Source organism: Caloenas nicobarica, chromosome 1 (genome assembly GCF_036013445.1).
Source record: "Caloenas nicobarica isolate bCalNic1 chromosome 1, bCalNic1.hap1, whole genome shotgun sequence".
NCBI classification, from domain to species: domain Eukaryota; kingdom Metazoa; phylum Chordata; class Aves; order Columbiformes; family Columbidae; genus Caloenas; species Caloenas nicobarica.
The window spans coordinates 213,506,469-213,534,090 of record NC_088245.1 but is presented as its reverse complement, the minus strand read 5'-3'; the positions used below and the strand labels follow the sequence as shown (position 1 = coordinate 213,534,090).

Below are 27,622 nucleotides of genomic sequence, written 5' to 3'. Positions count from 1 at the left end.
GTGTGGTGTGGTTTTTGTTTTTTTTTTAGAGTGAGGTTGGGGGATTGGTTCATAGTGGTGTGTGTGGTATGGTGGGGTTTTTTTTGTGTGTGTGTGGTTTTTTTTTTAATTAAATCTCTAAAACAATGCTGCTTCCCCTTCCTTGGAGCAATTGTTCCCTGTGCAGCTGACTCTCTTCCTTCCCCTTCCTCTCCATCGTGGGAAGCGCTCTCCTGATGAGGTATGGGCTCAACTTTAGTCTCTGCTTTACATTCCTTTGTCCTGCTTAGGTCCCTCTTATTCTTTTTTATTTTCTGCCTGGATACTCGTCACAGGGTCCACAAAACCAGATGTTTGAGTGCTGATGGAGAGAATTAACTATTGGAGCAGCTTCTACCTGCCAGAGACATAGGACTGTTGAATCTAAGAGGCTTCATAGTACTGCTGGGTTTCATCCCTCAAGTTGATGTGACCTCCTCTTGGGAGGGCTTCTTTCTTCCTTAAGGAAAAGCTGTTTATTTTGTGATCAGCTCAGTCTCAAAGCTTTTCAAACACATCCGTTTTAGGGGACATGACTTCTTTTAAAATATTTTTTTTAGATTTTATTTTTTAATTTTTGTATCTACAATGCCCAAGAAAGCCTTGCTCCCTGCTGTCAAGCCTTGCATCCTCCTGGACCAGACTCAGAGGAGAAGAGGTGAAGAAAACTAGACAGTGAGTCTGAACAGCTATCAGCCACGTGGCTAAATGGAGACAGACATCCACCTCTTCATTTGCAGCAGGGGAAGAAGAAAATGGTGGAGATATTGTCCATTTCAGAGTAGCCAGCAGTTTGCAAATAACTTGATGAAATGTTAAAACTGTGCAAATATCTACTTTTGGATTATATCAAACCCATATACAATCTGTTACACAAAAAATTGCCTTGAATACTACTGATAAAGACATGGGCTTGTTGGAGAGGGTCCAGAGGAGGCCATGAAGATGATTAGGAGGGGGATGGAACGGCTCTGCTGGGAGGACAGTCTGAGAGAGTTGGAGTCTTCAACCTGGAGAAGAGAAGCTCCAGGGAGACCTTAGTGCGGCCTTTCTGGACTTAAAAGGGACCGATGAGAAAGATGGGGACAGACTTCTGAGCAGGGCCTGTTGTGACAGGTCAGGAGGTGACGGTTTTAAATGAAAGGAGGGAGATTCAGGCCAGATGTGAGGTAGAAATTGTTGCCCCTGAGGGTGGTGAGAGCCTGTCCCAGGTTGGCCAGAGAGGTGGTGGCTGAACCATCCCTGGAGACATCCCAGGCCAGGCTGGACGGGGCTCTGAGCAACCTGAGCTGGTGCAGATGTCCCTGCTCATGGCAGGGAGTTGAGTTATTATAGATGAGCTTTGAAGGTTCCTTCCAAGCTAAACTGTTCTGTGATAAGGCTGGATTTGTTCTCCAAGAGCATTTCCAAGGAAAAGCTGTTATAAATCAGGCCTCGAGAGTAGCATGAGAAAGGTCCTCATCTGTTTACTAAGCCTTCACTGTGGGTGTATGGATTGACTTGGGCCTGGGCAATTCATGGTGTGCCATATGCAGAAATAATAAACCATTGGATATTACAGGCTTGAGGATAGAAGTAACCACCTGGTTATGCAGTTACTTTGCTCTGACCTACTTCTTTTTCAAAATCTTCCCTAGACGCCATGACACAGCAGATAAGAACTTCCAGGTCCTTTCAGCATCTATCAGAAGAGCTTCCTGCAGGGAGCTGTTGGTGATTTATACCATGGAGGAAGAGGAAAGGCGGCTGGTGTGAATGTTTCATGATAGGCTTTGGATGATTTAGCTCATGGAGTGAGCTGGAAAGGCCACAGCAAACTGGTGGGTTTTGCCCTCTCCTGTTAGGTGGAAATCACATGGTCTAATTAAGCAACAGCAGTTCTTGATAATATGTTTTAAGGGATTATATCATGCTTCAGCAGAATGGGGCTCGCAGCCAGGACACATTCATCCTGTTGATAAGGCCAACGCCTACCGTAAACACAACTATTAACAGTCTGAGCCTGTGTGAGATGCTAGAATGGAAAGCTGTAACTTGAGAATAAGCGAGAAGCTCGGAGAAGCCCATGGTGGGTATTTAAATCCTTGTGCCCTTGGGCAGTGGCAAACTGCCTCCTTCCAAAGGATAATTAATTAATTTTATGGAGAAAAGTGAATGTAAATCCTTTCAACTTATATGTGACGGAATGGATTTCAAAGACTGTTCTGATGTCCAGGGTCTGTCCTGGGGCCCTGGGATGGTGTAGATCAGTCCTTTTGTGCATAGATTTTGGAGCTGGATCCTTTGACCTTGTGCAGTGCATAGATTTCTTTGTGTGCTCATTCATCAGTTTGCAGAGCAGCAATAAAATGCTGCAGCTACAGGATCCATTCTAGCAAGTTGGTGCGTAAACTCTTATTTTTTTCTAGCAAATGAAAGCCTTGGGGTTGGAATTTAGGAAGAAGAAGAAACTGAAAAGTGAGAGCACATCTGTGCTTCCCAGCTAAAAATTGCTGGTGTAGATGAGGGAGAGGGTGTTGTCTCCCTGGAGTACAAAGCTGATGAGCATCTGAAAACTTTCCACTTGGCACAGCTGGAGATGAAGTTCTCTCATGGGGTGGGTGACCATTCCAATCCCCAGAGCTGGGAAGGTGTATGTAGGTGATTTAATCCAACTCCGCTGCAGAAACGCATCTTTGTGGGAGTGGAAAGCTCAGATTTATGTGTTGACTTGAACTGGAGGTTTGCATTGCTGAATGCTCTGTGGGAGCGTAGTCCTCTAAGGAAAACATCTCATGCAGTAATGTGGAGGCTGAGGCCAATTTTTCTGGAAATTACGTTAGTATCTGGCTTGGATCCTACAGTAGATTTCAGTTCAAGGACATGTGGTGAGAACTGTGATACAGTTGTAATGAATAATCAGCCAAATCTGAGGGTTTAACACCACCTTCTGCTTCCAGTAGAGCCCAGAGGGTAAGTCTACGATCCAGTTGTCTCTGGAAGGCTCCAACTTTGCCCAGCAATGTGAAATTCAAGTTTTCTGGCTTTAGTGGCATTACTAATGGGTTGGTTGAATTATTTCTAGATCCCTTTGATCTCCTGGTTGCCCTTACAAAGCCAATGCAGCTAATGAAAAATTGGGAGGAGTGGTGTGATTTTTCATTATTAAAGCAAGAATCCTCCAAAAAATGAATGTGTCAGAGTGGTTGTTTAGTTCACACATTAACTCCATTTGTGGAATCATCAGTTCTAATATTTCTACTGGAATTTCTTCAGAGGTTAATTGAAAATTATTTTCTTTAACCTCCTTCTTTCACACATAACAAAGAAGAACCAGAAATGCCAAGGTGTTGGGCAGCCCGGGTAAGGTGAAACCTGACCTAAACATGATTAATTTAATTTAGAGAAGCAAATTAAAAGGTTAGAGGAGTATGAATATGTTGCCTGGCATTAATGTGACTTTCTGTAGGAGTGGAGGACAAGTCACAGGAGTACTCCAGGCTGCAGAGATGAGTGAGACTCTTGTACGAACTGCAGTTGTTTCCGACCTCCGATCATGTTTTTCTCGTGTTGTGGCCAAGCTCAGTACCAAGCACCTTGGATTTTGGAAATGGTGAAATGTTGCGTGCAGGAGATGTTGATGGGTGGATGCTACATGGGCCAGGCTGTGGGGAGGTGAGAGCAGCTCAAAGTCCTTCTGGATCTACATGAATGGAAGTTACCTCCCAGTAGATACTTTGCCCACATAAAAATTGGGCTAAATCTGTATTGTAGAAGTGCTACACAGCAAATCTAACACTTGCTTTGACCAAGGTGGATTTTTATTTTCCTCTCTGTTTTTTTGGGAGTCCATGGGCACCGTGAGGTGCCAGACGACTTCCTTCCTATGTATGCAAGAATGAAGGTTGTTTGGTGTCTCAAAGAACTGAAACCAATGCAAATTCTCACTCTGGCTTCTCCTATGAGCTGTTAGTTAGGCATGTGGTTTTTGTCTTATGTACTTTATTAAAAAAAAAAAAAAAATCCTTTTTGTGCCCTTTTCAAAGCATGTGGAGATCAAGAATTGCAAGTAATCCTCTGAAATGATTATTGACTGAGAATTGTTTGGAAATAATGCTGTACCGAAGCATCTGTCCTTGCCATATCCCAGTCATCACGAGGCTTTACCTGCATCTGCGGTGGTCAAAAGCCAGATGTATTTTTAGACAGTGTTTAAATAGACGTTGTCAAAAGTGTGCAATGCTGTCTCATGGGGACAAGAGTGGTTGCACAGAGGATTTTTCTCTTATACTGAGAGCTCATTTGGGCATTGTGGGAAGCACAGAGAGGATGCTGATGGGGGGGAACTGGGATGCTGGTGGCTGCAGCACCTAAAATGCTATCCCTGATGCTGATGAGCAAAACTGTTACGTTGTTCTCTCTGATTCCTTATTGCTGCTTTTAATTAAAAAAAAAAAAAATTACAAACTGAGGAGCTACTAGGAGATATGCAGGAAACTGAGTGTCTTTTTAGCAGGGGTCCAAACACTAGAATGCTGACCTGGTGCTGCCCAGGCTGGAGGATTTAGGGCTCAAGGTGCCTCTTGGACGACTTATTCAGGGAGGTGGGCTGAGATTTCCCCCTTACCTCGTTTTGGGAGGTTCTCCAGGGCATCCCTTGCTGGAGAAGGATGGCACAAGTTAGGGGAGAAGTCCTGTAGAGACCAACTGGGGTGCTCTTTCAAGCACTGCACATACAGCTCTGCTTCTGTGCAAGGAAAAACATCACTGGCTTGTCCAGAAATGTCAAATAAGTCTCCAGTCTAATCTGCAGCAGCCCTTAGATTGCTGGTGCCTGTTTTGAATCAGAAATGCTCCACGGATACAGCTGTAGTAGTGTTGTTTTTCTGAAGTGCTGATCCGCTTCCTTCCTTTCCAATTCCTCAAAAGAAAACAAGTCAGTTGATTTAGGCACCAAAATCTGCTGCTGACTCTGCACAAGTTGTTTGCTCTTCTCTTGTGTCCTTTTTTTTTTTTTTTTTTCCTTAACTGAATCGCCCCAGAGTTTGGACCCCAGGGAAGGTACTTCTGGAAAGTCTTTAATGCAAAGCTGATCCAGGGACATAGAAAAGAGGAGAAGAACAGAGTCAATACTTAAAGATATGATGTCACCAGATATACAGGATAAGGAGCTTGGAGCCAGTGGGGGCTGGGCTCTGCTCTCAAAGAACAAGCGCCAGGACAAGAGGAAACGGCCTCAAGTTGTGCCAGGGGAGGTTGAGGTTGGATGTTGGGAACAATTTCTTCCCCAAAGGGCTGCGGGGCATTGGAACAGGCTGCCCAGGGCAGTGCTGGAGTCACCATCCCTGGAGGGGTTGGACAGATGTGGAGATGAGGTTCTCAAGGACATGGGGCAGTGCCAGGGGTGGGTTATGGTTGGACTCGATCATCTTGAGGGTTTTTTCCAATCAGAATGATTCTATGTTGGAGTCTACTCTTAAAAGCATATCCCCCTTTAAAGTCTTTAAACTTGGTCTCCCCAGTGTCCTATCACAGAATCATTGAGGTTGGAAATGACCCTTAAGATCATCAAGATCTATGCCAAGGAGTTTTGCATGCGAGCTGTCTGGTGACCATCACTTCAAGTGTTGGACCTTCCACTCTTGCTGGGACCATGTTGTGAAGAGCCCAAGAGGCTCTTTGCCTCCTGGGGTGAGTTTTGGGCTCCTGTACACCACCATACCTTTGTGGTTTGGTCCCTAGACAAACAGTGTGCAAAGGCATCAGCCTTAGCTTGGTGCTACAGAAAGCTGTGGAGGACCTTTGTGTCATGTCCCTTGGGATAGGGACTGTGAATGTCATGGTGAGGCAAGTCCATGCTGCTGTGACGGTGACTTCAGCTCCTGTTCAGCCTGACCTTAGTTGTCTGAATCACCCTGTTTAATCCCTGTACTTATTTAAAATTGTTGTCAACAGAGAGCGTCTGAGCAGAGATTAGCGGCGGATGACTGAGGCTGCCTGCAAAAGCATGGAGAGAAAATAGAAGTATTTCTAAGGCTGAAAATTATCCCAAAATTTTTTTTTTGATAGTTAGCTTTGTGTTCGGAAGGACAGTTACTGGAGAGCTGCTCAAGGGCTGTAGTGCGAAGAGATACCTAATGCAAGGGCTCCTTTTTCCCAAAGTAAAACTATCCCAGTTCTCTGCTGGCCTCCTGCATCACACTGGCGTGAGCCAGGTGACTTCGAGGTGACATCCATGGGGTGGCCCGGCCGCTTGTGTTGCTCTGACTGATCCGCACTAATGCCCTGTTTGTAGAGTCGAGCCTGTTTTGCTAATAATAGGCAGCTTTATGAGAGATAAGCGCCAGACTGACCTTATCTGTGCCCATCACATTTGGCCTTAGGGGAGCTTAGTAGCTTGTGTTTCACACTGTGGGGTGTGTGAGGGGAAATAAAGGGGAAAAATATAGTTTTTAAGCTATTGGAGGAGATATTGGAAGGGAAAGACGAGTAAAAGAAACCCCCAGGTGTGCATGGTATAGATGGAATTGCCTCTAAAACCATAGAATCATGGAATCATTTTGGTTGGCAAAGACCTTCCAGATCATGGTGGCTTGTGCTGAACCAAGTCTTGTCACCTGGGACTTTTCTACCCTTTCGGGATGGCTGACAGTGACATGGCATGTGCCTCGCTCCAACCCAATTCCCTGCATCTCCTGGAAACCCCAGGAAGAAATTAATCTCTGTGGTTTGGGGCTGTGTTGGCCAAAATGGAGGATAATCAAACCTTTTGTCGTCAGGGCTGCTCTGCATCAGGGACTGCACCATAAGGTGCAAGAGCCATGTTCATTTTAAGAAGAATGGGCTGCTGGTCTGCGTGTTTTTCTGCATCATTCCCTGTGAGATGATCACTAACATCACACATTAAAACCTGGTATTTGGAAATTCTGTGCATAGGCATTTTTTGGTCCCTTTATGGGGAAAGGCTGATGCTCAGCACCCAAAACTAGAGCCTGGTGTGGAATTCTCGATTACACCAGCTCACTACACCTAAGGTCATCTGCTCTTCTAATTGCTTGCAGTCTAAAAAGCAGCCCAGAAATCCTGACTCTGCTTTATGTGCTCTTTTCAGTGTCTGTGCCTTCTGGGTATGAATTTAGCATGAAACGGTGCTTTTCAGATGTTTCAAAAGCTGCCTACAGAAATACTGGGAGGAAAGCTAACGTGAGGGCAGACTTTTTGGGAGATGAGTGTGTTTGCTTCTGCTTTTCCTTTGGTGGAAAGGCTCAGAGTGTGTTTGTAAAGCTGCACGTTGGTTTTATTAACTAGCACAGTCTCCTGGGCTGGTGGGATCTACCCTTCTCCTCTCCTAGGCATTTCAGTAAAAGATTACAGCAAGGAAAGATGTTAATGAATATTTATGAGGAGTAACTGCTTTATTCCTTGGTGTACTTGCATTTCTGTTATCTTGTTATGCCTCTGTTTATTCCTGAAGCAGCAGAAGGTCATGGTGACATGTATTAAGATGCCAGCTGTTGTCTGTCATGGTCACACTGTGGCAGTCCCTGTGGGCTGTTGACTGGGGGGTCATTTGTTGCTAAATACCATTGTGACAGCAGCGGTGCTTTTGTGGCAGAGGAAATCTTGGTAGTATTTAAGGGTATTGTTCTATTTTCAGGCTTAGAGAGTTGGTGCTGGGTTTGTTTGACCTGGAGAAGAGAAGGCTCTGGAGCAACATTATTGTGGCCTTTCCATACTTAAAAGGGGCCGATAAGAAAGATGGGGACACACTTTTGAGCAGGGCCTGTTGTGACAGGACAAGGGGTGATGGTTTTGAACTAAAGGAGGGAGACTCAGGCTGGACACGAGGAAGAAATTGTTGGCCCTGAGGGTGGTGAGAGCCTGTCCCAGGTTGGCCAGAGAGGTGGTGGCTGAACCATCCCTGGAGACATCCCAGGCCAGGCTGGACGGGGCTCTGAGCAACCTGAGCTGGTGCAGATGTCCCTGCTCATGGCAGGGGGGGCACTGGATGAGCTTTGAAGGTCCCTTTTCACACAAACCATTCTGTGATTCTGGTGGTTCATGTGAGAGAGTCCAAAGTAAAGGTGGTGTCATGCTTGATGTCATCTGCTGCCACGAACTGGGAGGATGGTGGGACAATGGCTTGACAAGAGGTGACATGTGTATAACTATGTTGAAAGACTGACTGGCTCCCCGGAGCACCAGTTGAGCTGTAAATGCCTGACATCAAGTTATGGGTCAGACGAGAGCACTCTTTACATCCCGTAATTAACATCTGTGCAGTTAATCACCAGGGCTGGGAGACGCTGGATTGGAGTCACGCTCTCTGTTGTGGTTGGATCCTTGTCTGAGAGATGACAGGCGGCTAATAACGAAGATGTGTTGACTTGGACTGTTTGTGCTAATTTATCCTCCTCCCCCCACCACCTTCCAGCATATGTTTGCAGCATATAAATCAACATCTTTATCCATCAGTGCTTTGACTTTAATTTCTTCCTCCTTTTTGTTTTGGCGTCTTGGAAAACAAGGTTTGTGCAACTGTGTGGTTTTTCTTTTTAACATATGAACCTGTGGGGCAGATTAAAGAAAATTTAGCAAAGATGGAGATTTGAATGCAGCATTTCTGTGCAAGCTGGTGCTTGGTGGGACATCAGAGCTGCTTGTGGGAAGCCAAGCTGAAATCTTGGTAGGTCACACAACCATTTATTTGACTCCTGGAGACCTGAGTGACTTAAGTACTGTTCAGTGCAGTTGAAAATCTAATATTTGAGAGAGAACTGTGTTCTGAAGTATGTTAATAGCTTGCTGGAGTGATTAACCTTGCAAAGTAGGAACAGTTTTTGATGTATTGATTCCTCCCTACCGCTGTCTCTTGTTTGGTGAATGCCATTGTCATTAAGGCTGCAAAAGAAAAATATCATTGGCCCTCCCTGGTTTAATGCAAACTTCAGAGGATGCAATTACAGTCTCCTACAGAAGGATGGAGAAAGAGAAATGGAGATGATGGCTTGACATCTCCTCTTCCATTGTGAAACCTCAGATATCCCTGGACTCCCTCAATCCCATGTGAATACCAGCCACTATTAAGTGCAACTGGCTGCTCTCTTAGCAGTCAGTCTTTTTCTGCTGTGGAAATGTCTTTGCTGCTGTGAAGGTTTAAACCCTACTTTGTGTGACTTGCTTTCTCCTTTTGATTGATTGCTATTAACTTGCCTCAGAGGTGAAGGTTAATCCATATGCTCTCTTTCATCTTGCTCTAAACTGTGTATAAAGGCTTTAGTTCTGAATCTAAAAAGGTTAGAGGTGGTGAGGGATAAAGTACAGCTCTCCTAGCAGATAGTGAAATGACCTTGTTAAAACCTGAGGCCATTAAGACTCCTAAAACTGCTAGGTCTGTAAGAGAAGAGACACAGTTAATTAACATTTATCCAAATATGCTAGGGAGCTAGTTTACATCCTTATCTCCTTAAGAACACTAGGGAAGGGTTGATCTAACTTCATCTCGGAGTGGTGAGGAAGAAGCAAGTTCTGGTCCAGAAGCTGTGTGGTAGGACAGTGTTGAAGCCACTGTTGGTCTCTTCTCCCAAGTAGCAAGTGATAGGACAAGAGGGAATGGCCTCAAGTTGTGTCAGGGGAGGTTTAGATTGGATATTAGGAAAAAATTCTTCCTGGAAAGGGTTGTCAGGCGTTGGAATAGGCTGCCCAGGGCAGTGGTGGAGTCACCATCCCCGGAGGTGTTTGAAAGGCGTTTAGACAAGGTTCCTAGGGACATGGTTTATTGCTAGAGTTAGGTTAGGTCAATGGTTGGACTATGATCCTGAATGTCTCTTCCAACCGAAATGATTCTATAAGGCTGAGCTCCAGGGAGATGTGACTCTCACCACTGAAGAGAGTACAGAGCACCTCTGGAGTAGTTTGTTAGTAGCTTGTGATACATGTATTTTGGGGTGATGCCCCAAAGGTAGCCTGTGTACATCAGTATAGTAGTCCATATGTATTCAGCACATTAATAAAAGTTATCTGGAAAAGGCCAGGAGAGGATCCCAGCTCAGTTGTGGAGAACTCAGACAAGTGTAAGGATGACTGAGAAGCAACTTATTTCCCAGCTAACTAGTTGCTTTACCAGCATGGAATTGTTGGAAGAGAGGCCGAGGTGATATGGAAGAAGGGACAAGCATCCATTGGGGCAGATTGGGATGGGCTTGTAGCTCTGCTTTCTACCTGTCCTTTCTGGATCTGGTGGGGATGGATTTTGGGACTTTCTGAGGTCCACAGCAGCCTGAAAATTTCTGCCTTCAGTAAAAGCTTTGCCTTCAGTTATGGAAAAAAGCTTGAGGACACAAATAGAGCAGAGTGACCCAAGCTACTGGCAGCACTCTATTCAGCAGGCAGCACAGCTTGTATATTGGGTTTCCTGCACACAAATTACTGTGCCTTTCCTAGAGGAACAGTTGCCGTGTTCCTCAAAGGATGAAGAATGGAGAGTGGGATCACCATGAACTCAGTGTGTTTTGTTTCCTTTTTATTTTCTTCTCTTGTTGTTTTGAGCAAGATGTGCTGAAGTAGCTATTACCATGACAAGAAAAAACAACACAACACTTTAATTGAGGTACATTTCTACCACTCAACAGCAAATAGAAATCAACAGCTCATCTCATCAGCTGCACAAAGATGGAGCTGCTGGAGAGGGGCCAGAGGAGCCCCAGAAATGATGCGAGGCTGGAACAGCTCTGCTGGGAGGACAGGCTGAGAGAGTTGGGGTGTTCAGCTGGAGAAGAGAAGCTCTGGGGAGACCTTAGTGTGGCCTTTATGGACTTAAAAGGGGCTGAGAAGAAAGATGGGGACAGACTTTTGAGCAGGGCCTGTTGTGATAGGACAAGGGGCAATGGTTTTGAACTAAAGGAGGGAGATTCAGGCCAGACATGAGGAAGGAATTGTTGGCCCTGAGGGTGGTGAGAGCCTGTCCCAGGTTGGCCAGAGAGGTGGTGGCTGAACCATCCCTGGAGACATCCCAGGCCAGGCTGGACGGGGCTCTGAGCAACCTGAGCTGGTGCAGATGTCCCTGCTCATGGCAGGGGGGGCACTGGGAAAGCTGGGAAGGTCCTTCCAACCCAAACTATTCGGTGATTCTATGACTTGTTCAGAGCTGGCTTGAGCCCCTGGTGCAGCCCAGGTGTGTGTGAAAGCAGAGGTAGCCGTGTCCTGCCAGCAACCTTGAATGACCTGCTGAACCCTTGTAGCCCTGTGAAGAGCAGCCAACAGTTGTCAACAAATCTGGTGGGGGTTGACTGGTTAAGTTATGTGGCCAAATGTGTTTGGCAGGTGACTGACAGGACAGAGAGGCTGCTCAGAACAAATATTTTTGTCTAAACCCTTGGACTGTTTACAGGCTGGGTTTGATGTGAAAGATTGAATATTTTATTTAACATCCCTGTTCTTTCTTCTGTAGGCTGGGAGAGGGAGATGTTTTGGGTTTGTTTTGTGGTGTGGGGTGTTTTTTTTTTTTTTTTTGGTGTGTTGTTGTGGTGGGTGTTTTTTTGTTTGTTTGGGTTTTTTTTTGTTTTGTGTGTGTGGTTTGTTTTTTTTTTGTAAGCTGCATCCCATGAAGCCGGAGGAAGTTGTTCTGCTTGGTGTTCAGTTAACTGCAGCCAACCTTCCCTGCAGCCCTGCGGAAAAGTTGTGGGCAAATGAATTATCCAGGTGGTGCTTGAATGTTCCAAACCCTCTGGAAGAGGCCAGAGAGAAAGGAGGAATCATCTGGGAGGTTGTGCTTTAGGTGTTTTCACAGGTAGTGATGAGCAGGATACCACATCCTACATCAGCTGGAAGCTTAATTGGATGCTTGGGAGAAGAACCCTGAATACCATGTGTGTGATCCTTTTTTATTTAAACATGAAAATTATACCAGAGATACCACTAGAGCCCAGGGTAGTGGAGTCTATTATTGAGGGATGAGAACTCAAAGGACTTGTGGTGATTCACCTGCTGTCCTGTAGGATGAAACCGATCTTTCCTTAATCAGTGCTGATAAACAGACTCTTCAAATTGGAGCTATCTGATTCCTGGTATTTTATCTATTTTCTTGCAACACAATCCCTGAACAGTCTTTAAACCTGAATTATGTCTTTCTGCCCAACACTACTATGATGCTGATAATCCTTCTCTACTTTACAGCCTTTCACCCCCAAATATTTATGTGCAAATAAACAGAGGAGCAACAAATTTGACTTGCCATCACAGAGCTCTGATGATTTTAAATAAAGCTGGGCTTAGCTCTCAGTTCTCTCTTACTCTTAGCTGCATGACTGTCTTTCCATGTAATAAATTACCAGTATTTCTTGGTCTTTTGACAGACAGGTTTCCCAAGGGAAAGGAAGGAGACTGGCCGAACAAAGCCTTCTCTATAATCAGTTTGCAGTAGGCTTTGGACAGAAATTGCATTTGCTGGCCAGTACAGCAAGGATTTTATGGCTCAATCTATAACTGCATTTATGCCAACCAGGAAGTTTGGGAAATGCTGAATAATATGCCTTAGACTATATCGTTAAGAGATTAATGTGTATAATGTATGATAGTATTTTCTTGTTAAGGAATGATGAGAAATGAGTGTGTTTCTGGAAATGCATCACTGGACACAACTTTAGATCTTTGTTTCTCCCTCTGGGATATGGGACTGTCAGTGCTGTTCACATTCCCGATGCTTGAAATTTGGCAGGTAACTTCTACCCCCTGTGGGCACTGTGTGCTTTTATGCTCGTGCTGGAAAAGTGCTGAGACTTGGAGCTGTTCATAAAACTGCTATTCTTGGTGCTTATTTGCTTTTCCTAATTTCAGCTGGCTGCAAAAAGCCAGGAGCATCCAATAATTTCCCCCCGAGCATCTCTCCAGCAGCACCAGGTGTGGGCAAAAGCCCACTGAATTGTGTCTCCTGGGTGAAGCAAGATGTGGCTGTGTAAAATGAGCTGGATCTTTGGTTGATTTAAGATTGATTAGTCTTGCTTATTATTGTGTTTATTCTATAGCGCCTTATGCTGAAACAGCTTGGTGCTTTAATGAGAATATTTTGCAATAACACATCTCTGGGACTAATCAAACCTAAGTTGCTGGTTAATCCAATCAACTCATGCCTGTGTGAGATCAGATTAAATTTTTTTCATCTGAAATGCTTTCTTGTATAGAAAGGCGTGTGGAATAGCTTGGGAGGAAGACTTCTTATGGCTCCTTCTAAAAATTGCTCATGGTTTTTGCAAGCACACAGAAAATGTGAACCTTCAGAGATGGAAAGTACTACAGGGTGAATCTTGCATAAATGCTACTGGTTCCACCTCACCTGTGGCTGTGGTAGTTGGGCTGACTGGACTCCATCCTGCTGGGGTGAGAAGTGACTTAAGGCCAGTGACTTTCCTGCAGACCAACTTTGCAGCAGGTCATAGAAACATTTTGGTTGGAAGAGACCCTCAGGATCACAGAGTCCAACCATAACCTAACTCTAGCACTAACCCATGTTCCTAAGAACCTCGTCTAAACGCCTTTTAAACCCCTCCAGGGATGGCGACTCCACCACTTCCCTGGGCAGCCTGTTCCAATGCCTGACAGCCTTTTCCAGGAAGAATTTTTTCCTAATATCCAGTCTGAACCTCTCCTGGTGCAACTTGAGGCCATTTCCTTTTGTCCTATCACTTGCTGCTTGGGAAAAGAGACCAACACCCTCCATGCTACAACCACCTTTCAGGTAGTTGGTTAGTGGCTTTTGGGTAGATAGTCCATCATGATCTGGCTTGAGAGCTTCAGCTTGCAAAGTAAGAGTGAGAAGCTTTCTCCAATGGAGGAGTGGCTGAGTGAAATTCTTCCTGTTCTGGGTCCCTGTTGTTCTTCTCTGGTGTTTTCTTGCGTCTCTGGCCTTTGAGGTTTCACGTGGATCTTGATCACAGAAGACACTGTTGTCCACGGGTGTCCACTTGGCTTGTAGTCAAGCCAACGCGTCCATCACTTCAGTGGCTTTGTCCCTGTCGCCCTTTCCAATCTTGGAGGCTGGTCCTGAGAGAGGATTTATGAAGGCACCAGACCTTCTGCCTACCTGGAAGATGTTGTTCTTCCCCATCCTGCTTGAAGCAGAACGAAGGCAGGTCCTGGATGAGGCCTCCAGCGGGAAATATTGAATCCAGACCCTTCAGAGACCCCTGCTAGGCCCTTCAGAGACCCCTGCTCATCCCACCTTCATCTGCTACTGGACCAGGTGTCGTGGACTTCTTCCCTGGGCAGAAGATCGATTATCCCTGCCTTGCAAGCAACATGCACGGAGCAGTGTGTGTCTGCAAGAGGCATTGCTGCAAAAATTTTGGCTGGTCTCTTGCTCATCTCTTGTCCTTGCAGAGCAGCAATAGCAGCTGCCTCGTGCCCTCTCCCAGCCAGGAGAGAGAAGTAGGTCAGAATTTGCATTCTTTGCCTGGCTTCTCTGCGTAACCTCAACACTTTTTTTTTTCTTCATCAAGTCCTGTTTTTAAACAAGCTGTTCCTGTATGTGTGTGTTCCTCAGGCTCCCCTAAAGCAGAGGGTGAAGACTTAAATTCAGATGTGTAATTGGGCTTTAATGTCTGTCTTCACTCCAAGAGCACTTCTGGGAGACTCCTCTAATTCTGAAGGGCTGATCCCAGCATGTAAATATCTGAAATAAATGCTTGAGACGGCGTCTTCATTTTTGGCTGTTGCATTGTCTGGATTGGTATTTACATTTTTTTTTTTTTTTCCCTGTAGCTCTTTTTGCATGACAAGAGCAAGTAAGTGGGATGAAATCATCCGTGCTGCACATGTGATGGTGAGATTTCTTTTCAGCGCTTCTCTGTGGGTTTTGTTGCTGGTTTGCGATGTCCTGATGGGGGCGGGGGGGGAAAGAAAAGATTGAGTACAGCAGACTTGTGGCAACCGGTGAAGCATCTGAATGTTGCTGAAGCGATGCAGGGCAGTTGAAGGATCATTTTGTCACAGTTACGTGCACCGAGATAAAAACAGATTTGTTGTAACAGAGGTCGGAAATAAAAGGAGTGCCAGCTGAGGGCTGTTGTGATGGAGTGTCTGGTGTGGAGTTTGGGACAGGAGAGCGGGGTTAGCTGATGGGCTGCATGGTGGGGAGTGTCCATGTGTGATTCTCTAGGATTTAAGGTGTGAAGTGGTACCATTCATCAGCACGTCTCTCTTTTTTTTTTTTTCTTTCGTCTTCCCAGAGATTTGCAGAAACCTGGGTCGGTCTGTGCTACCATTCACAGTATGATGGCAACTCATCTTGTTTTGGGAGTGGACAGTGTCTCTTTCTAGGATTTCTAGCTCTCATTGCTGTTTCTTGTCCCCAGATGAAAACAAGGTTTGGTTTCGCGTCAGCACTGGTGTGGCCAGCAGGCCCAGGGCAGTGACCGTCCTGTGCTGGGCACTGGGGAGGCCAAACCGCGAATCCTGGGGGCAGTTTTGGGCCCCTCACCACAAGAAAGGCCTTGAGGTGCTGGAGCGAGTTGAGAGAAGGGAACGGAGCTGGGGAAGGGGCTGGAGCACAAGGGTGATGGGAGCGGCTGAGGGAGCTGGGGGTTCAGCTGGAGAACAGGAGCTGAGGGGAGACCTTCTGATCTCTGACCTGCCTGAAAGGAGCTTGGAGCCAGGGGGGGTCGGGCTCTGCTCCCCAGGAACAAGCGCCAGGACCAGAGGAAACGGCCTCAAGTTGCGCCAGGGGAGGTTGAGGTTGGATGTGGGGAACAATTTCTTCCCCAAAGGGCTGTGGGGCATTGGAACAGGCTGCCCAGGGCAGTGCTGGAGTCACCATCCCTGGAGGGGTTGGACAGACACATAGATGAGGTTCTCAGGGACATGGGGTAGTTGTGGCCTTGACAGTGTTGGTTTAACAGTTGGACTCCATGATCTTGAGGGTCTCTTCCAACCAAAATGATTCTACGATCCTGTGATTCCCATGTGATTCAGCATCTCTAAGAGGTTTTTCAGTAATCTGGTTAAAAAGAGAAACATAACTTCCTGAAATTGGGTGAAATTTTTTTTGTAGGGGAGGTTTTCAATGTCTGATGGAAAGAAAAAACTTACTCCACAATTCTGGTCTGTCTTTGTGCAGGTGACTTGCTGTAGGCTTCTGTATACACTCGAGGCCTATTTGCTTTTTTGTCAGTCTGAAATATAAAGCAAATTGTGTGGTGTTCAAGACAGTTTCTATCACTTTTACTCATACACCTATGTTAAGGTGACATTATTTTTTTTAATGGATTTTTCACTTTTTTTAAGGAGAGAGAATATTTCACTGCTTTGTATTTTTTGTAGTACCTACACATATTTAGCTAAAAATGTGTTTTTCCAAGGAAGTTTCAGCGTGGCTTACCTGGTGTATCTGCTTTATGCAAGGGAAACTGCAACCTGAATCTGTCTCAGGCTTGTACAAATAGCAAGCGATGTCCTGTCTGTTCCCATTTGTGCCTCCTTTGCTTATGTTTAGCTGCCCAAAAGTGTCAGCAGCTTTGAGACATCTCTGCACAGGAACGACCTTTTGGGAGCTGAACTCTTCCCCATCCTGCCCTGCTGTTTGATGTCTCTCCTTGGGGCTTTTGCATGTTCAAGCTTTGGAAGGCTGCTGAAAAGTAAATATAACATAGAGTCTGAGTTATTTTTAAAGGTTTGGAAGAATGTAATTTGAGGGTGGGTTTGGGAAGTGGAATGATTGCAGTGAAAGCACTTTTTGTTCCCTCTCATACCTGCCATCCAGCCTGACGTCGGCATTAATCCATACGGATGTCCTATTGTTCCCTTTGGGTATTCGGTTTTTAATTGTGCTGTTGTTTTCTAAAAGCGGGGTGTCTACATGCTGAGAGCTGCTTTTCAGAGTTGCGTGGCACGTGGGCGTATGAAAGATCATCTGGGGAGAAGTGTTGCAGAAAAGGGTTTTTGTCTTTCTGCTTGAAATACCCTTGGAACCAAAACGCATCCTGCACGTGTGTTTGCATGAACGTAGCTAATCCTCCCCACCCAGAGCGCTCAACCGTCAGTTTTTATATAGACGTTTAAGGTAACATTTTTTTTGGCCATAATACACCTCCTCTGTCATGTATTCCTGTTTCCGTCAAAAAAAGGAGGGAGTCACGTGCTGGTTTTGCAACCGTGCAATGTGGCTTTAGTCCCTGGATGATGCTGCAGTCAAACAAAAGTGCTGCGAAGGGCTTTTTACCCTTTGCTCAACATCCCTGTCTCTATAAAGAGCTTTTTTCTGTACATTGTGTTGCACCTTCCTTTCACTTCCAGGTGTGGTTTGAAGTATTATTTTGAACTCTTAAACTTCTCGCTTCTCTCTGTTCAGCTGCTGATGCCCCAGTGATATTTGATATTTGTACTTTGGGAGAGTGTCTCGGTGAAAAGCCTGTTCTACGTGCCCTCAATAGCACCCAGATTGCTGCAAAGAATAAATTTATGGCTGCTGGATCTAGGCATGAATCTGACAGCCTTTGCCTAGATCTGGAATTTTTTTCTCTGTTTTGCATGGATAAAGAACGGCAAAATGTTGGAGCTGTTGTACAGGTGAACTCTCAGCCACCTCCTGTTCCCAGTTTTGCTGCAAGTTTTGGAATGGCGTTAAACCCTCTCGTGAGGAGAATTATAAAGCCCAGCAAGATTAAAATATATAACTTTATTCTGCCTCTTGGACCTGATTTTTAGCAAGAAATCGATGCTGAGCTTCAGCTTTATCATGCAATCTTGTCTTGTAAGTAGGAGGATGATGAATAGGTACCAGTTCAGATCCTACTAGGCAATAACTGCAGCTGGAAATCCTTTCAGCTAATAAACTGCATTGTGACTTAAAGTAAAAAATCAGGGCTGTCATAATACGAAGATGGAGACTATCTTGAATACACCTTACACCTGCTGAGGTAAAAATACAGAACTAAGTAGCAAACGGCTATTCTGGAGAATATTTGCTCCAGAATAGTCAGAGAAAAGCTGCTGATGAGTCCCATTTTTGGGAGCATCCATAGGAGAGGGTGTTTTGTTACAAAGCATGAATATGCACTAAAAAAAAGGCAAATCTCAAACTTCTTGACAAGAATATCAACTGTCCTCTTAAAAGATCCGATTTTCTTGTGCTTCTGCTGAGTGTTGTAATGGAGATGTGGCAGAAGAGTTACCTGTCACAGAGGTGACAAAGGTTAATGCAGAAGAGCTGGTAGGGGAGAGAAATGACACTTTTTTCTTTTGAAATTAAGTGGAAACATGTTTGTTTAAATGGCACTGAGGTTGGGATTGTCTGGTGTTTACTCTGGATCTGCTGGAGCTGGTCCCGTACCTGCTTTTTTTCTTCCTTGAAGCGCTTTAGCAGAATGTCAAGGTTTTATTTGGAGGCAAAACAGATGATCCAGTTGGCTCTGCAGCCTTCAATGTGATATGTGAGAGGTTTGAAATTTGTGCGTGCCACTTGCTAGGCTCTCCTGAAAAAAAAAAAGTCTATTTCTGATGTCTAAAAAGGTCATGTTGTCGTATTTAGTTGGTTTCTAGAGTTCATAGGGAAAGATTGGGGCTACCAAGCAACCAAGAAAATAATTTCTTCTGAAACCTACCACAGACCATGGCAGAACCAAGATGCTAATGGTTCGGGATGGGAAAAGTGACTTGTAAGTGTAACAATTATAATGGTGCCCTTTTTGGGTGGGCTGTAGAGGAAGTTTGCAAAGCTCCTTTTGTCTCCCTGCTACATTTTAGGTGCTCATGAGCATGTTAGACGCTCTTCCTTTTAGGGCTTTGTTTCCATCTCTTCCACTTGATAACCTGAGTGGGAGAAAAATAGTGAAAATCCTATATACTGGTAAGTTCAAGCTATTTCTGTAAGAGTAAAGAGTGGCTCTTAAATACACTCTGGCTATAATGAAAGACTTGACTTATTGTCTTGTTTGTTCTCTGATGTGCTCCATGTCCTCTGCTCTGTCCTCCAGTGATACCTCTGGATTCTGGTAGGGGCTTGGAGCTGATGCTTGGAGGATGCCACTGTTTGTGTATTTTGCTCATCCTGACATAATGTTGATAACGGGAGGAAGGTTTGAAGATTAGCGATGTTGGCCCTTGCAAGATGCATGAGTTTGGAACCACTCAGTTCACTCCTTTTAAAAAAATAAATAGTAATTAAAAAAAAAATGGAAATCCCCAGGTCTCCATTGTTCTCTCCTTATCTTGATGGCAAAGAGTTAAGATGCTGCCAACTGTGTATAAAACCCTCAGTGTTTTCTGTGAGAGCCTCACTGTGCTGCTGTGGGATGGATGTGTTTTGATGTCACTTTCTCTGTAGAAATGGTCTCTTGGGACAAACTAAACAAGCTGCAGGGAATTCAGTTGTGATGGTAACATAATAAGTGAAGCCTTTGCATCCTTTCCAAGCAAGCCTGGGAGATCCAGGTACTTCACATCTTGTCTAGTTCATGAAGTCTCTGAACAAGGGATTGAGTTGAGAGAAGGGAACGGAGCTGGGGAAGGGGCTGGAGCACAAGTGTGATGGGAGCGGCTGAGGGAGCTGGGGGTTCAGCTGGAGAACAGGAGCTGAGGGGAGACCTTCTGATCTCTGACCTGCCTGAAAGGAGCTTGGAGCCAGGGGGGGTCGGGCTCTGCTCCCCAGGAACAAGCGCCAGGACCAGAGGAAACGGCCTCAAGTTGCACCAGGGGAGGTTGAGGTTGGATGTGGGGAACAATTTCTTCCCCAAAGGGCTGTGGGGCATCGGAACAGGCTGCCCAGGGCAGTACTGGAGTCACCATCCCTGGAGGGGTTGAACAGACGAGGAGATGAGGTTCTCAAGGCCATGGGGCAGTGCCATGGGTGGGGTAATGGTTGGACTCAATGACCTTGAGGGTCTTTTCCAAGTAAGATGATTCTATGTTTCTGTGATTCAAAAGGAACTAGGGAAGCTAATGGGAAAGCCGGTGGCATAGGGCTGGGGTTTGCCAACTGAAGGTCATCTCAACTCTTATCTTGCTACAGAAGAAAGCAAAACCATTTCCCTGTGTGAAAGAGTGTCTGAAATGTGGTACATTCCCATCCATGCTGCTCTACTTAACAGGGTGGTGTGTCCTTAGGGGTGCAACCACTGAATCTGTTCCTACCTGAAAGCCAAGCAGTCTTGTATTTTGGGAACTTTTTCATAGATAAATGTGGAGGCAACGGATGGTTCATGGTGGGGAGAGACTAAACCAGTTGTGAGCTTTTAACACATCCTATGGGATCCAGCTCTGTTTTGGCCTCTGCTGCAATAGTGAGACAGCTTTGCCTTTCTCCAGCACATGGCAGGGAATGGCCTGTGCAGGGACTTTATAATGGGGCCTAAAGCAGCCTCTTTTGTGTTGGTTGGACATAAAGCTGGGTTTACCCTGGGTCTGCTCTGTAGACAACAGTGTAGTCTTGAGTTGTACTCATTATCTTGAAGCTGGATGTGATCGAGTGATGTGCTGCCTGTTGACCACATGAAGCTCTTTTGCAGGATTATCTCCTTCCATATGGCTGAAGTGTTTTGGGCAAGATTGTTATAACTTTCTATGAAGCTTGAGAACTTGAGAAGAAACTTTCCTTGAGTGCTACTGGGAAAGATCCCATGCTAGGGAAAGGATATTCTTACCAAGCATCTCATTAGCAAAGAATGGCTGGTTCTACACCCTCTACTATTTCTAAAACTCGTGTCTATATCTGTGATTATTTCTTTGTGCCTGGTGGCCAAGCACTGAAGTTTTGCCTATCAAATTCGCAGATCTGTTATAGTAAATACACTGGGTTTTCATCTGCAGGTTTGAAAAACGACAGCTTTGACATATCCATTTAAAGAGAAAAACCAAGGGTTTCAGTAGCCAATGTTTAAAATGTCTACTTTGAGCTCAAGGAGAGATTTAAGAGAAGTCACACTTACATCCCCATAAAAACCGAGCCACTTGTTGCAGAGAGAGAGCTCAAGATCTTGGGTGCACTGAACAATCTGCATATACAAGGTTCAAGCCCATGGGCTGAACAAGTGCTAGGTGGCAAAGATGCTTTTCCAGTGTGGGGAACAAAACCTCATGAAGCTGTGAAAAGAAACGCAAACAGCCTGTTGAAAGACTGAGCTAGACGAGACGTGGGGCTGTCTCTGTGTTTTCGCTCTAGAGGGATGCTGTGAAGCCAAACAGACTGAGGACTGAAGCGTAGGTGGCATGTGAAGAAGGCTCTTGCGTCATGTCACTGGAATAGAATTGGGTGTGTGATGCTCTGCTCTCGTCCTCGCTGCTGGAGGCAGGTGGTATCAGCTGTTTGCAAAAAGGAAGGGGGAAAGGAAGGTTTTAAACAGGCTTGGGTCAGTCAATACTAAATAGAATTTAAAAAAAAGAAGAAAATGTGAGATCCTTGAGGGCTTGGCAGAAGATTGAACAGCAGACAACTCCATTTGAAAATGCCTGGAGTCCAAGCTGATTTTACAATATTAGTAATATTGGGACAGTATGTTTTCTAGCCCAGTGAAAATGTTATTGCCCTTTCTTAGGTACTGCTGAGGAATATCCAAGCTGAGGGATGAGGATTTTTGTAACTAAAGTCTCACAGTGTACTCAATAGCTTGCAGTTACTTTACTGCTAAAGAGAGAAATGGACATTCTTGGAAAGCAGCATGATCCAAACCCCCAACTTGCTGCAATATGCAAAGTTGCTTAGAAAGCTAAAAGTTAATAGCCAGGATTAAAGAGGGAGAAGATGGTGGTTTACAGCGGTTCAGCCAACGTGGCTGGTTTGAGGGTTTAGTGCTAGAAAAGGTATTTCCATCCTGACCAGTTGCACTCTTTTGAAGTTTATATGTTAATATAAACCTCAGGCTGTTGTAAAACTTGGTAAAGCGCTTAGTTTCTCTAATGGAAACATCCATTTAGAAAGGGAGGAAGAAGGGAATGTAATAAATTCTTTTGAGTCTTCTTTCCACGTCACTTCTGAACATGATGTGAGTGGTGGTCATTTTTTACCAGGTCACTGGGTTGTCCCTTCCCTTGCCAGGAGGCAGAGCCACCTCTCCAAAACTTCTTTCCTGGATGGAAGCTGCCCAAGTGCTGCTTTCCTTGCTTCTCTACAGCGCCTTGATGCATGGGAGAAAAATCAGCATGGGGCTATGAAGGAAATGCAACACATCTGGGCTTTCGAGTTCCTGAAAAATCTTTTTTTTCAAGTTGGCTAGTAAGTTTGTTTTATGTATTTCCTGTGTTTTCATGGAATCACAGAATGATTTGGGTTGGAACGGACCTTCCCAGCTCCCCCATTGCCACCCCTGCCATGAGCAGGGACATCTGCACCAGCTCAGGTTGCTCAGAGCCCCGTCCAGCCTGGCCTGGGATGTCTCCAGGGATGGTTCATCCACCACCTCTCTGGCCAACCTGGGCCAGGCCCTCACCACACTCATGATGGTTTGAGATGGCATCGCTCAATGCATGGACGTGCCTTGCTCATCGATGTTCTTGCACAATGTGATTGACACCAATGTGTCAGTGGCAGGTCTGGACAGGAGGCAGCCTAGGACTGGTCACACTGGTGTTAATGGTGCAATGGGCAACAAGAATCCAGCTGTGTTTTCTGCAGAACTGGACCAAGTTTTGCCTGGGTTGATAAGGAAACAAAGGCTCATAAGCTTTTATCCTGAGCAGCAAAGCATCAGTCTTGCCAATTCATGCTCTGAAAGAGTTAGAAAATGCTTTTGGCTCAGCTTCTTCTCTTCTCTGTAAATGCTCATCCTTTAAGTGTATGCAGCTTGGAGAATGTGGGTTCTGGTTACCTTGTAAGAGCAGATTTTGGGTTCTGAGAGCTTCAGATGCTGCTCTGAGCTCCAGAGGGTTTGTAAGCCTGGCTCTGATCAAGCAGTCTGCAGAACAGCAAGTGTTCCTCTGCAATTTGCTGTCAAGCAGTTTGTGAGAACTTATTGGAAGGCTAAGCCTGGGTTTTGGGGAAGAGTCCTACATTCCTTGAAGAAAGCAATTTCCCTACATAAATATAAAATCAGAGAATAAATAAGTCAGCTTGGGAGGGAGCTCAGGAGGTCATCTAGTCCAACCACATGCGCAGGTCACCTATGAAATCATCTGAAGAGCAAGTTGATAAAAGATGAGGTTCTCAGGGACATGGGTTAGCGGTGGACTTGGCAGTGTTGGGTTAAAGGTTGGACTTGATGATCTCAAAGGTCTTTTCCAACCAAAATGATTCCATTCTATGACTATTGTAACTGTTCTTAAACCAGTTTAAGAAATATCAGAAATGAAAAAAAAAAAACCAAACAAACCACCAACCAAAACCAAATGAAAGCCATTCAAACATATTGCTGATAAGCTGATAAAATTCAAAAATAGGATCATGCTACTGGGAGTGAAGAAGGAGCTGTTGGTGGAAATGGTCTGCTGGAGACTGATGAAGATATTCAAGTGTCAAATCAACTGTGAGCCAGATAGACTTGTTGTCGCACGTCAGCTGGACTGTAAGCTTGATGTGAAGATACCCATGTTGGTTTATAATCTGTCCTCGAGCTGGGAAAGCAAAGTCTTCTAGTTCTGGCAAGCACTGTGGAAACTCTTGGATATCCCAGGCTTAACCTAGACCATGATGCTCGCATCTTGCAGATGCAGGAGAAAATGGAGGTCTGAAACTCCTGCAGTGATGAAGCAGATTGAGCCTTCATGTCTGATTCCCTGTTTTCAGTTGAAAATAATTCTGAAAACAAGCAGAAACACCTAGATTTCCAGATTTAGGAAAAGACACATGAAACACAGTTGATTTTCTCCCCCCCCCCCCCCCATTTTCTTTCTTATGGATGATAAATTAACCTGCTAATTTGCTATACCAGTGCAGATCCCTTCTGCCTTGTGCTTTCAAAGAGACTGTTGAGGACTAGCAGGATTCTCATAATTTTTTATAAATGAAATAACTTTGTTATGCCCTATAAACACCTTGTAAGGACTGGGAAAGGGTTTGACCTCAGAGGAGCTTCTTATCCTGGAATACTTTGAAGGGAAAGTTTCTTTGCATAGATGGTGCTTGAGGGGGATTTTCCCCACTTGGTACAAACAACGGTCTCCAAAAACTATTGTTCTTGTTGAATTCCTTTTTCCCTGCCCCTCAGGTAGATCTTTACCCTGTTAATGCAGAGTATTTTATGTTACAGCCTTGTGCAAATCTGCATAAACTCTTACTAAGTTCAGTCCTTGAGTTTTCCTGCTACACATCTTCCCATAAGTGGCCTAAAGTATGAATGGTGAGTTGAGATTCTTCCTCCTCTTCTTCCTCACTGTGTAAATAGATGTTCCTTTCCCTGTTACTCTCTGCTTTCACCATCAGACGTAGCCTCCCTAGTGTTTACAACTCTGAGTTATTTTTTTCCTAATTCCATCTTCTACCGTTCTCCAGTCCGACCAGTTACCCAGCTGAGAAATGCTCTCTGCAGCCTTCAACTGCATAATAGCAAAGAGATAAATACCCCCCTTCTTTTTTCCACTCCCATAGGTTATTTCCAAATATGCTCCTCTAGTCTGGAAGTTACAATTTTTACTAGTATTTTTTCATTAAAAAATTCCTTCCACTTCTATAACTTTCATTGTTTTGTGGTTTTTGGTGGTGTGGTGGTGGTGTTTGTTGTTTTTTGTGTGTGTGTTTTTTTTTTTTTTCCTTTCTCAGCCAGCTCTTTTCCTTTGGAATTAAGAGTTTTCTTGTTTATCCAGTCTGGGTACTGGTGGCTTTGAACTCAGGTGTGCTCATCCAGGGAACAGTAATTTTTATGTTGATTTGCCCTTGGTTTTCAGCAGTATGTAAGAACCATTCCAACAAAAAGAAAGGTATTGCTGATGGTCTTTTGTTTTTGCTTCTAGTGCTTATAAAGCTTAATCCTGAGATTTCTTGCTGAGATGCTGTTTTGGGTACTTGGTGCTTTCTCTCCGTTTGATGAATATGCCAATATTTTTTTTTTCAGGACTTGTTCAGTATATTCAAGAGGGTGGCAGAAACTGGTTTATGCATCCATCAAGTTATTTGATGTGAAGTTCTCTCAATGTTTTACATTTTAACCAAAAAAAGGTTGATCCAAGAGCAAATGAAATCTAGTTTCTTTGGGAGTTATTTCAGATCTTTAATCTTCCCACTTCCATCCTTTCATGTCTCCAGCTGTATGTGCTGCTGCATCTTTGACAGTGGGCTGGATTAGAACTGCTCTTCTCTTGGGGAAAACGTTCATTTAATTCTTTCCAACAACTGCTTTTGGAGATCTTGCCAGTGCGTAACCACTTTAAGGACTGGAAAACTTTGCTTCAGGGCATCATTGCCTGGGGAGGGAAGGAAGGGTGTAACTAAGAGCAGAGGAGAACAGGAACAGACACGTTTATGCAATCACACTGTTTTCTTAGGGAAATAAGCTGAAAATAAAGATATTTTTAGCTCTTGGCTGGCGTAAGGAAAGCTGCCTGTTTTCTGCAGACAGGAGCTTCCCTCGGTGTTCCTTACTCTTAATCTGAATTGACTGCAGATGAAAACACGAAGTGGCTTATTGGAAGTGAAGTGGACTGAATCAAAAGCTATTTAAATCTGGAAATTCTGTGTTTATGTGCAGTGGGCTTGCCCTTTCAAGTTACATAGGCTACTTTTTGTGTGAACATCTTAATAAGTGTGTGGATGTGAGGATTAAAAAAAATGCTTTTCTTTGGGAGTTCTGTGCTCTAGAAAGTCCTTCTCTGCTTTCCTAGCATGTGGCTGCTTTTTGGTCAGTATTCCAGGTGTGTGAGGTGCCTGACCCACATGGAGAGGTTTAAAAGGCATATAGACGAGGCTCTTAGTGCTAGAGTTAGGTTATGGTTGGTCTCTATGATCTTGATGGTCTTTTCTAACCAAAATGATTCTATGATTCTGTCTTCAGAGCAAGTGTAGCCTTGAAGATAAGCACGTGTTTCTCGTGTTTCCTTGATGCTTGTGTAAGGATCCATCCACAAAATATGTGCGGGAAGACTTTTTTTCTTCTTCTTCTTCTTGTCCGGTGCTGAATGTTCTGCCTTGAGGAGTGTCCTTGTCATCTTTGTGGTGATGTCAATGCCTTTCTAGGTAGGAAAGGTCATCTTTCTGAATGAACCCTTGTTCCTTGTGGTCAGTCTTATTAGCACTGACTGAATGTTTGCATAAAAAACCTTTAATCTGTGATACTGAGCGCTCTGCCTTGGTAAAAATCAGATTTTTTTTTTTTTTTTCCCCACTACTGCAATGTCACAAAGCTATTTAAGAAAAATGAACTTTCAGCCTCTCCTTTTCTTCTGAGAACTTTTCCTAGAAAGCTCAGTGTTTCATTGGGAAGGGAAGAGAATAGAAATACTGGTGCTGTTGCATTCTGGCCTCTGGGCTCCTGTGGGACATGCTGTTTAGCTGCTCCAGATGTTTAGATAAGCTGCTCTGGACTGGAAGCAGTTCCCATCAAACCACATAGCTACATACTAATGGCCCCCTAGGGGTCTTGCCTCAAGACCATGTTCAATGCAGCACAAGACTGAGGATCATAATCATAGAATAGTTTGGGTTGGAAGGGAACTTCCAAGCTCATCCAGTCTAAGCCCTGCCATGAGCAGGGACATCTGCACCAGCTCAGGTTGCTCAGAGCCCCGTCCAGCCTGGCCTGGGATGTCTCCAGGGATGGTTCAGCCACCACCTCTCTGGCCAACCTGGGACAGGCTCTCACCACCCTCGGAGGCAGCAATTTCTTCCTCATGTCCGGCCTGAATCTCCCTCCTTTAGTTTCAAACCATCACCCCTTGTCCTATCGCAACAGGCCCTGCTCAAAAGTCTGTCTCCATCTTTCTTCTTGGCCCCTTTTAAGTCCAGAAAGGCCACACTAAGGTCTCCCTGGAGCTTCTCTTCTCCAGGCTGAACACCTCAACTCTCTCAGCCTTTCACCATAGCAGAGCCATTCCAGCCTTGGGTCATTTTTGTCATAGAATAGAATCAGAGAATGTCCCGAGTTGGAAGGGACCCACAAGGATCATCGAGTCCAACTCCTGTCCCTGCACAGGACAACCCCACAGGTCACACCATGTGTCTGAGGACGTTGTCCAGTCTCTTCTTGAACACTGTCAGGCTTGGGGCTGTGACGCCTCCCTGGGGAGCCTGTTCCAGTGCTCCACCAACCTCTGGGTGAAGAACCTTTTCCTAATATTCAACCTAATGATTTAAATGGTCATTAGTGCTTTATGGCACGCAATGTGGAGAATTTTGCACCAGCATCCCAGACCCCAGGGCTCATTGCAACCTGGCCATCATGTGTTTTGGGTATCTTTGCCTGATAGACGTCAGTCACCTGATGGTTGTGAATAAAGAGGGGGAAATATGTAGAAATGGCTGTAAGGACAGGCAGCAGTGCTCAGTGTTTTGCAAGTTATAGTGTTGCCTCTATCCTTTGATTTACTGATTACCCAATAACTCCTATTTAGCTTTGCATAGAGTTTCAGTGGGGTGGGATGGAAGGAAGATGATAGCTGCCTTGCTGCGAAGACAGTTTGCTGAAGATGTCCTTATCTCACGCTAATGATTATTATCTTGGATCTACTGGTTTGCTTATCCCTGTTAATAATGTCCTGAGTGGTGGTGTCATTGGTGACT

The 27,622-nt window shown here is 44.8% G+C and overlaps 1 protein-coding gene across 2 annotated transcripts in view; it reads left to right on the top strand.

The window, feature by feature from the left end:
* Window positions 1-27,622, top strand: part of GDPD5 (glycerophosphodiester phosphodiesterase domain containing 5) — a 186,369-nt gene that overhangs the window by 22,896 nt on the left and 135,851 nt on the right. The window contains exon 1 of one of the 2 annotated variants that reach the window (XM_065647839.1): window positions 14,750-14,812. The exons of the other annotated variant lie outside the window; for it this stretch is intronic. The gene's annotated coding sequence lies outside the window, so the exon portion shown is untranslated. Of the gene's footprint in view, window positions 1-14,749; window positions 14,813-27,622 lie in introns of those variants that run through there. 2 annotated transcript variants of the gene reach the window in all.